The sequence below is a fragment of the Lissotriton helveticus genome, chromosome 4_1, assembly GCF_964261635.1.
Source record: "Lissotriton helveticus chromosome 4_1, aLisHel1.1, whole genome shotgun sequence".
Lineage (NCBI taxonomy): Eukaryota > Metazoa > Chordata > Amphibia > Caudata > Salamandridae > Lissotriton > Lissotriton helveticus.
Window position 1 is genome coordinate 1,037,983,935 of NC_136063.1, and position 13,566 is coordinate 1,037,997,500.

Here is a 13,566-nt window from a genome sequence, read left to right on the forward strand (position 1 = left end):
AATATGGAGAGATTCTTCAAGATATAAGGATTGGAAGACTAACTGAAGATGCAAAAGAAGCTCTACAAACTCGATTAATATGTAAGTTGTTTCCCAATGAAGATAATGTACCTGAGAAAATATATAGTAAAGAGGTAAAAGATAAGTCAGTTATATGCTTGATGCCAACTCTAAAAGAATGCTCAGTTTTCAATGAGAAAATGTTGAAGTTGGAAAATCCCAAAATTAAGAAACTGAAGAATAAGATAAAATAGAGTATGAAGGAAGTACTATTGTTTTGTCTGATAAATTAAAGTTAAAATTGGATAGTCTACAGACATCTATATCTAAAACTGCTGGTTTAGAGAAGAATCTGTATGTATGTTTAAATTGTCGAATTATTTTACGGAGAAATTTACTTGTAGAAAGAGGTCTGGTGAATGGAGCAATGGGTAATGTTGTTAGTTTTGTAAATTACCCAAATAGAGATGAGATTGAATTTTTACAAATAAAATTTGATGAAATAGAGGAAGTTCCACTAAACAGTCGCTGCTCAAGTCGTTTTTTACTTGTAAAAGACTTGTATGTCCGTCGGAAACAATTTCCAATTTGTTTGGCATATGCAGTGACTATTCACAAATCGCAAGGTTTAAGTGTAGATTGTGCTTTGGTAAATATTGGAAATAGTGTATTCAAAGAGGGTATGGGATATGTTGCTTTATCACGAGATAGAACTTTATCTGGGCTTTATCTAATTGATTTTGATGAGACAAAGATCAGTGCAGATTTAAAATGTGTACAGGAGTATAATAGGTTAAGAAGAGAATACGCTCCACATTTACCTCAATATCCTTTAATTAAAAAGAGTATAGTTGGTCAGAAAAGGAGAAATGAGAAACAATGTAGTGAAGTATTAGAGAAACGAAGAAAAAAAGATGAGACTGTCATTGATAAGAGTCAGAAAAACGTTACTTCTACAGAGATTGTTGGATTTAAATTTGAAAATAGGTCTGGTGTCAACTGCTATGCAAATGTAGTGGTTAATGTGTTTTTTTTTCTAAAAAGGTTACAGGAACAGATTAGAGAAAATCAGGAGCAAACATTTTGTTGTTCTTTAAATTCTGTGTTTGAAAAATGTACTAGTGGTAATAGTGAAGTAGCAAGTGTTTCAGAAGTAAGGAATGTTTTAGACATATGTGCAGAACTAAATCAATTTTCTCAGAATATTCATCAAGATTGTCAGGAATTTATTATGTATATGCTTACAGTTTTGGAAGAAGAAGGTGTAGGTATTGATAGTCTATTTGGCCTTTCTTATAAATAGGAACATATTTGCGATAATTGCTCTTTTACAAGTAGTACTGACATACACACAGAAAGATTTATATATTTAACATTACCAGATTGTAAAACAGTCTCCTTTAATAAACTAGTTAAAGATGCATATCAGAACATGGTCTGTTCTCAATGTAATTCAGAAATGTTATCTACCTTATTTATCCATAGATATGGACAGTATGTTATTTTAATGCTTCGACGATGCAGAGCTGATGGAAGTAAATTGTCAACTTTAATTAAAAATTATGTGGCTTCTCAAATATCTATTTCTAGAAGAACATTTGTAACTGTAGCAATTATTTTTCATGAAGGGTCATCTATATCATCAGGACATTAGATAGGTTATTTGAAGAGTCCAACTGGTTGGACGCTGTGCAATGATAGTCAATTAAGTTTTAAGAAACGTTTGCCTTCTGAGTTGAGAAATTCTTATTTGATATTTTTGCAACCAAAATTTCAGTGAAATTACTTGGTGGAGTCAGAGTAATACTGTAAAGATATGAAAATGTGTTCTTTAGAAATATGATGTGATTAAGGGTGTTCAAATATGGAAATGAGACTATTATGTGCCAAAGTGATAGCATCAGGTAAGCTTTCCTTAATGTTTCTGGTACAGGACATGTTGGAATTAACTTATACTATTTGGCAACACGGAAAACAATGAGATATGGAAATGTTGACTTATGATAAATGTTTTTAGAGTACACTTACTTGGAAGTTTGTGGAGAGGTAGTCAAAAAAAACGAATTAACTCATACCATTTGGCCTTGCGGAAATGTATGAGATATCTAAATGTGGAATACAGATAAATGTTTCTAGAACATACTTACTCGCGAGTTTGTTGAGAGGTACTCAAAAAAATAAGGACTTATCTCATAGTATTTGGCCATGTGGAAAAAAATGAGATATGAAAATGTTGATTTGAGATAAATGTTTTAAGAACATAGTTGCACGGTTATTTGTGGAGCGGTATTTAAAAGTAACTGGTATACTTTAGTTAGTTTATAATTGTGGAATATGTGGTGTGCTTACTCAAGAAATTGTGAATTAGAGAAAAACATTTAAGACATGTTTTTTTCTAGGTATTTATAGTATGTATAGAGATCTTTTATGGGTTTTTTAAATACAATCATTTTGATTGTGGTTTTCTTTTTCCGCTGTTACATGATGATTACTATTTAAATCACTGTTTATAGTGAAAATCAATTTATTTGAAGACAGCAAAAATAAACCAGTAAATATGTTGTTTAAGATATTTTGTTATATTGGATTTAGAAGTATGTATTATAATAGATTTCTTTATTGTCTTCCACAGATATTATATTTTTAAGGTAAGAACAACTAATCATATCTGAAAGTTTCGTGTACCTATCTCTTACTCTAATTTTCTTCATCCTCTTCCTTTGATAATGGTGTTTAGATATGGTTATTTTCTTTAACTCATGCTTTTACTTTCACATCTTTTTTGTTAGTATTCTATTCAGTCTTTCTTAGTCTTCAGTTTCTTACTTACGTTGCTTTATAGAGTTACCTTCATTGATCTTTTATTGGCTTTGTTTCGTGAATCTTAATTTGTTTGTCTTACTGTACCTTACAATTTGTTCCCTTACTCTGCTTTCTTTATTTATGAACAATTTCCAATCTAAAATCTATAGTTTAGTTTTCTCACCCTACTTAATTTTTGTTTATATGTCTCTCTTATACTCCATGTCTGTTTGTATTTTATTTATCTTCTGTTACTCTACCTTTTTGACTCTTTTTCTCTTAGTGTTGGTTCTTTATTTTATCTATCTCTTTAAGATATTTAGGTACTCTTAGTCTGTTATTTCAGAGACTATTTGTTTTGTGTATTATCACTGATCATACTCTCATTTTGGCTGTCACTTTAGTTTCCTTTAGACTGTCATTGTTTGAGTGCTTTTATTTCTTTCAAAATATTCTGTCTTGGTCTCTTTCTGTCCCTCAGTCTTCTTTTCTTTCACTTTCTGCTTCAATCACTTCTACTTTGTATTGTTTAATGAAATAACACTATAACCATATTTTTACTTTTCTTTCACAGATACCATGTTTTTCAAATTTTTCAATATTTTCTTTATTACTATTTCTTAGGTAAGTATAAATAATAAAAATACTTTTTACACCCTGTGTTATTTCTTTGAGTATCATGGTCATATTAGTGTTGTGTTTTATATAAGCATTTCCATGGAGGATTGGCTGCACGGTCACAAGGAGCGTCTAAAAAATTAATTTAAGAAATCAACAACATTTCAGTCAGTCAGTTCACTAATGCGGATGTGTGAAAATATTGCAGGTAAATGATATGTGTTACAGAACTTTTCAGGAAATTATCAAAGGTATTTTATTCTGTATTTTTGATTTTAAAAGGCAAGATAGTGCAGATAAAATTGTCTTATTAGTATGTAGCTGATGCTAACAGCAGTTAGTAACAACTAATGATAGATAATGAGTATATTGGGATTTGCTTTGTTTGTCTGTGAAATTTAATATAATTGACATAGAAAGTTAACATTGCAAGATGTAAGTGACTGCAAACAGTTGCTAACATTACTATCTGTTTTTACCCATTTTGGAACATATTTGTGCTATATTTGAAAATGATCAAAATCAAATAGTTGCCCCTGAGCAAAAAAAGTGGTCCACATTCAAGAGGTGTGGTCCATATTTAATGGGTGTGGTCCACATTCAAGGGGCGTGCCCTTTCATGAAACATCATTTGCACATACAAAGCATGAAAGTGGGAGGACACTGTTCTTCTATAGGACACAGGGCCAAGGTGCTAATGGGAACATGCTGAGTAACTAAAAAAAATAGCAAGGCCTCTTTCTGTCACAAAATAATTTTAGCCGTTCAGCACAGGAGCACCTGAAAAGCAGAATAGCCGCTGCTATTACTAACCTACTTAGTCCTTCCCAGGCCTTCAGCTTAGGAGCACTTGAAGAGAGGTAAGGCCCCTGCAATTAGGTAATTAATCAGTCCTACAGGCCTCGGGAAAATGTCCTAGCAGGGGACCTCAAAACACAGCCAGGTAGGCAGGGGGAGGTTGAGGTGAAGCTGGTGCATGGGAAGTGCCATCCCAGTGTGTTCTGGCAGATTAAGTCTTTACCATTTACTGTAGTATTATCCTTGTACTTGTGTATGGTACTCTTTTGTTACTTGCACACTTCAGGTTTTGTTGGTATCACACTGTATGCTACCTTTTACTTTTGTTTACTTTAGATACTTGCTGCATGGGCTGCATGAGCCCCAGGGGGGCTGAGGTGAAAATGGCTCAAAGGCCTGAGAAACACCTAGCCCCCAGGGAGGTCGATTCTTGGAAATAATCATCCCTCCCCAGCCCAGCCTTAGCTTTATTGCTTGGTAGGGAAGGGGTGTTCAGCCGCACAGAGAGGCTGCTTTTATTTTCGCTGTCTGTCTCCGTGTACTCTGTGGGTCGGCTTTTTTTTCCTCCCCTTTCCAAGTGCACTCTGTGTGGACTGGGGCAGGGGAGAAAAAAACGGCCCACAGAGGGCACTGAGGTACTGGCCTTTTGGGCCATGCCCGAATGTCCGCCTTGGTAATCCGCCCCTGACTTTCAGCACTGTTTTAAAAAAGGAAGGAGTGTTTTCAAAGGAGGTGTTGGATGTTATTGTGTAGGTAGATTAAAGCACCTAAACTACAAATATGCGTGTAGTATAGTGTGGTGCTCGACTGGAGGTATGTTGTTTGTGTTACTGCATGCAGATATGTAGTTTAGCAAATACCTTCACACAAATAACAAGCAAACACTATTGCCTTTGAGATTAGGTCCTACTTCCTTTATGTACATAAGCAGTAACCATGGTATTGTTGAATATGTTAATAAAAAGACTGCTGTTTAAAATTTATGAGATAATGAAAGAACGTTATTCTGATTTAATAATTTTCTTTTACAAACTTTTTTAAAGAAACTGTTTCATAATAAGCCTTGATGGTAGTTTTACTTTTTTTTATCTAAAACAATGTCTTCTGTTTATTGAGGCAGAAAGCTCCTTTGAGAATTCCAATGCGTGGGACGGGTGCTCCTGCTGCAGTATAATTCAAGGCCGTTTCAGGATGGACTGTCAGCGTTATCACAGGGGAGGAGCGCGCAGCTTTCTGAGATGGATACAGTTACACTTAACAGATTAGTGACGTCTGTGGAATTTACAGACGGTTAGGCATCCTAGTGTGCGCCGTGCTTTTGGCACCTCATTCCGGCGGACTGGGGAGCCGCGGTGCACAGTTTGGGAATCACTAGTTTAAGAATTAAACTTTGATAATTGTATCACTCCTAAGCTTTAAAGATCGCCGCTGGTTTACGAAAAATTATTGGAAGTAAGCCAACATAGTGATATTTTTTACTAGTTGTATACGGTAAGTAGATCGCTAAAGGCAAAAAACGGGACAAAATGAAAATAGAAGGACTATGATTTCACTTCTAGTCATGAGAGTGCATGTTAGCAGAGAATTACAAAAGAGGTAGTTTTAACGTAATTTGAATACATATGTGATAGTACCCCTATAACAGTCTGCGGCACTTAATATTGCCGCGTGAAAACAAGCGTTGCTTTTATGCACTAATGTATGCTTTGTAAATACGAGAGGAGGTTGATTTAGTTTTATTTTCCACACCTCCACGTTAATGCTGTCAAACGCTTCATCACAGCTGCCCGTGGCACTGGTACAATAAAGAAGTTTATTTAAACTGTTTTCCTAACAGGAGCCGTGTACGAGATAGTATTTTCGCCTTTAAACAGGTTTTGCTTGTAGTTTAACATACCCCTACTATGCATGTCATTAACTGTCTGTGCGGCACAAATGCAAAGTGCTTTTACCGCAGGCGGTGTTATCACGTTCTCATAAAGATGTTGAAGAATATTTACAAAGATTCAAAAGAGTTTAACGCTGCCTTGAACGGCAGGAAGTTGCCGATATAGGGGCGAAAACGGCGTCCATAATATGCTTCATAAATTGCAGTCGAACGTCATGTTAGATATAAAGGCATATAACATACGTTTTAATTTGAATTTTGAAAAACATAGGGGCATATTATAATGGATAGTCGATACATTTTCGCCGCTTTTATCGACAGGAAATTGGCGATAAAGCGGCGATAATGGGTTTCATAATTTGCCCTATGGAAATCCTATCAAAGCCCATGTAAGATGCGAAAACATGTAATATGGGCTACACTAGGAATTTCATACAGCATATTATCAAGTCCATTATTGCCGGTTTATCGTCAGTTTCCTGTCGATAGAAGCGGCGATATTGTATCGTCCATCCTTAATAATATGGCTCATATAATGAAGGCGATTATCGGCGCTTTTTTAACAGCGTTATGCCGATTAAAGCGAAGTGAAATTATCACGTCTTCATAATATGTCCCAAGTTTTGCCGCATTCTTTAATTATTGTTCCTAAAATGCGGCAATAATTTAGCTTATGAATAGAGCTCTTTTTGGTACAATGAGGTAGTTCTGAAAAGAACTGTTTTTTTTTTTTTTTTAAGTTTTTCATTCTTTAAAATTTGTGAAACAGGAACCACATTTTTTAACTGTAAAACAGGAACATTTGAAGTTGTAAAAAAATTAGATGCATTCGAACATTTTATGCTGATTAAATCTTCTTTCAATAAGAATGACGCTTTGCTCCCCGTACACAATTAATCCTTTGCACTTGTTGCATTTTATATGCACTTTCTCTAAAAATGGTTTCAACTCCATCTGTTCAGTCGATGGAGGTGTAGGTCGTGCTGTCGATGAAGTACTGGCCTGAGATGGTGGCAGTTCTGTGGCCAGAGCTCTTGTCGCTGCCTGTGCATATTGAACAGGGTGGACTTGGCTCATATGCCTTTTCATAGTATGAATTGAAAAATAATATTTTTTGGTTGGATTTCCTCTGGAAAGTACGGAGCCACAAATTGTGCACGTTACTTTCGGAGCATTTACTTTTTTTTGACCTTGTGGAAAGGTAAAAAATTGACAAAGAAAAGATTCCTTTTTTTTTTTTTTAAAGGAAGATAACCATTTCCTTCAGATTCCGAAGAAGAATTGCCTGCGGCCGCCATTTCAGCAAAGTGTCCGGAAATATGAAAAAGGTTGTTCTCCCTTCAGCGCCAAATAGATAGTGAGGGAAGTTGGTGGTTTCTGGAAAATTGCGGAATCGAAACTACTATGAACCAATAGGAAGTGTTCTTTTCAAGTCACATGATTTGACATGCGCGTATTAGGACGTATACGCGGTGACGGAATCCGGACACGTACGTGATTTAGAAGTATCGGTCTAATTTGATGAAGTTTTAAAATGTGAAAAGGAGGAAAGGTATACATTCTCAAATATTAAATTCTTCATATGGGGTCACAAGAACAATGCCGATAAAGTATCAAACTTTTTTTATTGTTTCAAAACACTGGGGTGCGCGCACTCTGTCGCGCACCTCGGTACGTTTTTTAACATCTGACAAGTCTGTAAACGGTGAAATAAACGTAAGGTAAAGACTTTGTAAAGCTTTTGAGACTTGCAAGGAGTTCCTAAGCAATTCTGACAGTGAAGAAAACTTTGTAATACTATGAAAGCATTTCTCGATAATCTATAATAAAACTATAGAATACATTAAAAAAAATATTTTATATTTCGCAATTAATAAAAGCTAAGAAATATAATGAAAAAATATAACTTATAAACAGTTTATAGTTAAGGAGAAGCCTTTAAAAAACCTATGAAATTCACTGAAAAAACCATAGGTTTTACACACGTTATAGTTAGGAAGTAGCATTTAAAAAACCTATGAAATTCACTGAAAAAACCATAGGTTTTACACGCGTTATAGTTAGGAAGTAGCATTTAAAAAACCTATGAAATTCACCGAAAAAACCATAGGTTTTACACCAGTTATAGTTAGCTGGAAGTTTTACTCGCATAAAACCATTGAAATTCCCACGTTATAGTTAGTTGGACTCACTATAACTTGCGCGTGCAATGCACTGCTGATGACGTCACATATTACATCACTCATGACATGGTCAGTGACATCACTCATGACATCACTGATGACACCATCCAGTGAATGTGTGTCTTTCTGAAAAATAAATATTAGTGAGTAATGTTTAAATATTTAAATATATGTATTAGTGTTTCACTTTGTGTATAAGTGGCTGCATGGGTTGGTGAGTAGGTACATGTGTATGTATATAGGTTATTAGATGTTTTTCTTAGTATTAGTATGAGTGTTTGTATGGTTTGGTGGAGGTATTACTTAGCACATAGATGCATGAATGACACTCTCTTTGTATGTGTTTTGAGGACAGGATATGTGCAGGACTGTATGGGTGGATGACTGTGTATATGTGTGTGTTACTGAGTGAATGAGTGTCTCACTAGTTTCTTTATCAGTAACTACATATGTTTTAATCTAGTGTATGTGAATATTGATGTATATAAGTGAGTATATCTGAGAGTAAGAGATTGTAAGAGTTCCTATTTAAATTAGTATGTGTTTCTATAAGTGATTGTTTAAGAAAGTATGTGTAAGTTTCCTTAGAAGTAAAGTGGTAGTGTGTGTATAGCTGTATATGCAAATAAACGGATGTTCAATAGTATATTTACATGTGTGAGTATGTGTGTGAGTAACTTTTGGATGACTGTCGGTGTGTAACAAGATGTATAGGTGTATCACTACATATGATGAGTGAGTATATGTATGAGTGACTATATAGAACTGTTGGTGAATGAGTGGATGTGTATATAGATGGTGGAATTATTGAATTGGTTGTTGTAACTGGTATGGGTATCTCCATTTTTTTGAAAATTTTAGTTTCTATTTTTGAATATGTGTTTCAAGGGTTACATTACAGTGAAAGGAGGTCTGTCACTGTCACAAGGATGGTGTCATCAGTGATGTCATGAGTGATGTCACTGACCATGTCATGAGTGATGTAATATGTGACGTCATCAGCAGTGCATTGCACGCGCAAGTTATAGTGAGTCCAACTAACTATAACGTGGGAATTTCAATGGTTTTATGAGAGTAAAACTTCCAGCTAACTATAACTGGTGTAAAACCTATGGTTTTTTCGGTGAATTTCATAGGTTTTTTAAATGCTACTTCCTAACTATAACGTGTGTAAAACCTATGTTTTTTTCAGTGAATATATATATATATATATATATATATATATATATATATATATATATATATATATATATATTCTGGGACGCTTGCAATCTTTTCCACATTTTACACGCTTTAAAAAAAATCTATTAACATTTTAACATATGGAGCGAACATTGGCATCTCAAGTTAGACTGGTAAATTAAAATTGACTGCCAGCATGACAAACCTTGAATCATGACATGCGTATGTGTTGTGACATCTGTATCTTTCTTGAAATTAGTTTTCTTTGTAAGAAAACCCAGCATGCGTCTTCACATGCATGTGATTGCAAAAAAACATTCCCAAAGCAAACAAACGTAGCATTTTGCAGCTAAGATCTACTGGCGTTGCTATTGCATTTTTTTCTAGTGTACTAGGGAATATCTGGTTGTCTTTGTTACAAAGCTGCATTCTACCCAAGCTGACAACTTGTTTTACCACTGGGAGGCTGCATAGTATAATTTGTAATATTACTATGTATACATCTTCACCGTACAAAATTTCATATGCAGTTTCCTTTGCAAGATGTTAAAATATCAGCAGTTTCCCCAATGCAAAATATGTGCAACCCTTCTGACTTTTTGCTCACAGCAAGGTATGCTCGGTCTTGCAGAGGAAAAGAAGGCAATTAGATACAAATTTAATATCGAAAGGGCGCTACTTGAGCCATGAGGGTACTATGCATAGAGTTCAAATAATAATTGCATTTATTGAAGATATAAAAGACAAATTACCGTAATAAGATCTAGGGTTAGGGATTCATATTATGCTAGCAATGTATACATATGTCTTTTGGTAGTCTAATAAAGATGAGTCACAGTACACATAATGAAGTCTCTTGACAGAATAACATCAATTGCTGGTCTAATTTACGAGCATCTGCAGAGTAAAATCATGCTCAGGTGAGGGTATACATTATGTACAACCAACAAGCTGTCCCATAACTATATTATTGTCTTTGTGGATACAGAAACAAACAAGTGCTGGCAAGGCCAATAGTTAAGATTAAAAGTGCTAACATATGTAAAGGCAGGAATGTGTGTGTGAGTGTGTGTGTGTGTGTGTGTGTGTGTGTGTGCCCGCTGGCAATATGGCAGCGGCAGGGAGATGTCAAATAGTCTGTCATGCATGGCATATGCGTACATTGGACGTGAGGCGGAAGGATACACTAAAACAGGACAAACAGCATTAGGTGAGACAGGTAGTCTCCGCCAACTTGAGCCAACAAACAAATGACTTGCCTTCGGTAACAATATATCTGTAAGAGACATATATTAATTATGTATTCCTTACCTTTGAATTACCCCCAGGCATCAGACTCGATCCGAATAAATTTTTTCGTAGCAGTACACCTGCGCGTCGGTAGGTGGTGTAGGTCGACTTTGCGCTTGTCGTTGGCGCCGTGATCTGTGGGATGAAGTTGCAGTATCTACTAAGACGCCGCCCTCGCGCGCTGACGTCAGTTCTTTACACGACATTCCATGCCAGAAGCACATAGCCATGCAAGACACTGACCACTGGCGCACAAAAACTAGGGCCCTGAAAGGAATTCCCTTACCCTAAAAGTCAGTTCACAGAACGGGGAGGATGGGTGGGGCGGTAAGGAATCCATAACTAATATATATCTCTTACAGATAAATCATTACCAAAGGTAAGTAACTTCTTCATCTGAAAGACAATTAGTTAAGCATTCCTTACCTTGGAATAGACACCCCAGCAATACCAACCCCGGAGTTTGGTCTGCGAACTAACTTCACACAAGAAAGTCCCGTAGAACTGAACAGCCAAAGAAGCTGTCTCTCCGAACATGGCTGTCCAAGCAGTAATGTTTGGTGAACGTGTGCAATGAAGCCCACGTGGCTTCCTGACAGATGTCATGAAGGGGGACTCCACTTCCCAAAGCAGTGGTGGCTGCCGTCGCCCTGGTGGAATGGGCGCGCTGTCCTACTGGAGGTTCCTTCCTTGCCAAGGAATAACAAATTTTGATGCAAAGAACGACCCACCGAGATATGGTCCATTTTTGACATCCTGACCTTTCTTGGCACCCATATAGCCAACAAAGCACTGGCCATCCACCCGGAATTGTTTTGTACAATCCAGATAGAAAGATAGCGCACGTTTTGGATCTAGACAATGGCGCCTCTCCTACTTTGAAGGATGTGGGGGTGGTAAGAAGGTGGGCAAAGTGATGGTCTGTCCAATGTGGAAAGAGGTAACAACTTTGGAAAGAAAAAAAGAAGGTCTAGTTGTAAGGACAACCTTGTCCGGATGAACAGCCAGGAAAGGAGGCCTAGAAGACAGAGCCTGAAGCTCACTCACCCTGCGAGCAGAGGTGGTGGCAATCAGAAAAGCAGTTTTTAAAGTTAAAAGTCTGAGAGGACAGTTCATTAGCGGCTCGAAGGGAGCGCAAATAAGGTAAGTCAAAACCAGATTTAAGACCCACTGTGGCATTATGAAAGGAGTAGGAGAAAAGAGAGGAGTAATGGAGTAATGCCCTTAGGGAATCTATTTACAATAGGGGACTTGAAAAGAGAAGGTTGATCAGGTAGCCAAAGAAAGGCTGAAATAGCCGATACATAGTCCTTAAGTGTGCCCAGAGCAGAGCCCTGCTGGGACAAGGAAAGGAGGAACAAAAGAATCTCAGAAAGAGGGGCGGAAAGGGGATCCACAGCCTTTGCTGTGCACTATGCCACAAATGTGTTCCATCTACAGGCGTACACCTTTTTAGTGGAGGGAGGCCTGGCTGCCAGAATAACATTACAGACTTAGGGAGGACGGTCGAAATCTGTCAACTGCTGCCACTAAATCTCCACACAAGGAGGTGGAGACAGGACAGGTTCGGGTTGAGAACAGTCCCCTGCTGCTCCAACAGAAAATCCTCCCGAAGAGGCAGTCTGATCGGAGGATTGATGGTCATGTGTAGGAGCTGGGGATACCAGACTCTCTGTGCCCAATCCGGAGCCACAAGAACAGACTTGGGCCCGGTCGCGCTTGATCTTCTTCAGCACTCTGGGCAAAAGTGGTATAGGCGGAAAGGCATATAGAAGAACAACTCCACTCGAGACGAAACAAGTCGCCTAGCGAGTGCCGCCTTGGAAATTCCAAAGCGCAGAACTGCTGACATTGCGCATTCTCTTTGGTGGCGGATAGATCTAACCAAGGCTGTCCCCACTGCTGAAAGAGACCTTGCACCACCTCCAAGTGAAGACGCCATTCGTGATCCATCATGCACCTGCGCTGAGTTTGTCCGCCCTGGCGTTCAGGGAACCTGCCAGGTGTAGAAACCACCAGAGATAGGCCCTGGTGTTACAGCAATGTCCAAAGGCGGAGAGCCTCTTGACATAGGGTTCTCGACCCCACACTGCCCTGTTTGTTGCAGTACCACTTGGTGGTGTTGTCCGTTAACACCTGCACTACTCTTTCCTGGACAGAGGGAAGGAATGCCTTCAGTGCAAGACGAATCGCCCAGAGCTCCATAAGGTTGATGTGGAGCCGGGATTCTGCTAGAGACCAGAGGCCTCTGATCTCAGGCTCTCCCATGTGGCCGCCACATCCCAGGAGTGACGCATCTGTTATCACTGTGAATTCTGGTTGGGGAAGGGAGAGTGATCTGCCAGTGAGACAATCCTGGTTCGTTAGCCACCACTGCAACTGGTGTGCAGTGCCCTCTGAGATCTGGACGTAATCGGAAAGACTCCCCTGATTCTGTGCCCACTGGAACTTCAGGTCCCACTGCAGAGCCTGCATATGCCACCTGGCATGATGCAGGAGGCCATGAGGGCCAGCAACCTCAGTCATTCTGACCGAAACCAGGGATAGCGGCTGAATCATCAGTATCATAGCCAGAATATCCTGGACTTGCTGCTCAGGAAGATAGGCCAGAAACTGTGCTGTGTCCAGAACCGCTCCGATGAAAGGGAGCTTCTGAGAAGGGTTAAGGTGTGACTTCGGAATGTTAACTGTGAACCCCAGTGAAAGCAGGAGGTCCGCAGTAGGCTGGAGATGGGCGACGACAGCCTGGGGCGAGCCTGCCTTCAACAGCCAGTCGTCGAGATGGGGGGATAACTGGAACCCCTG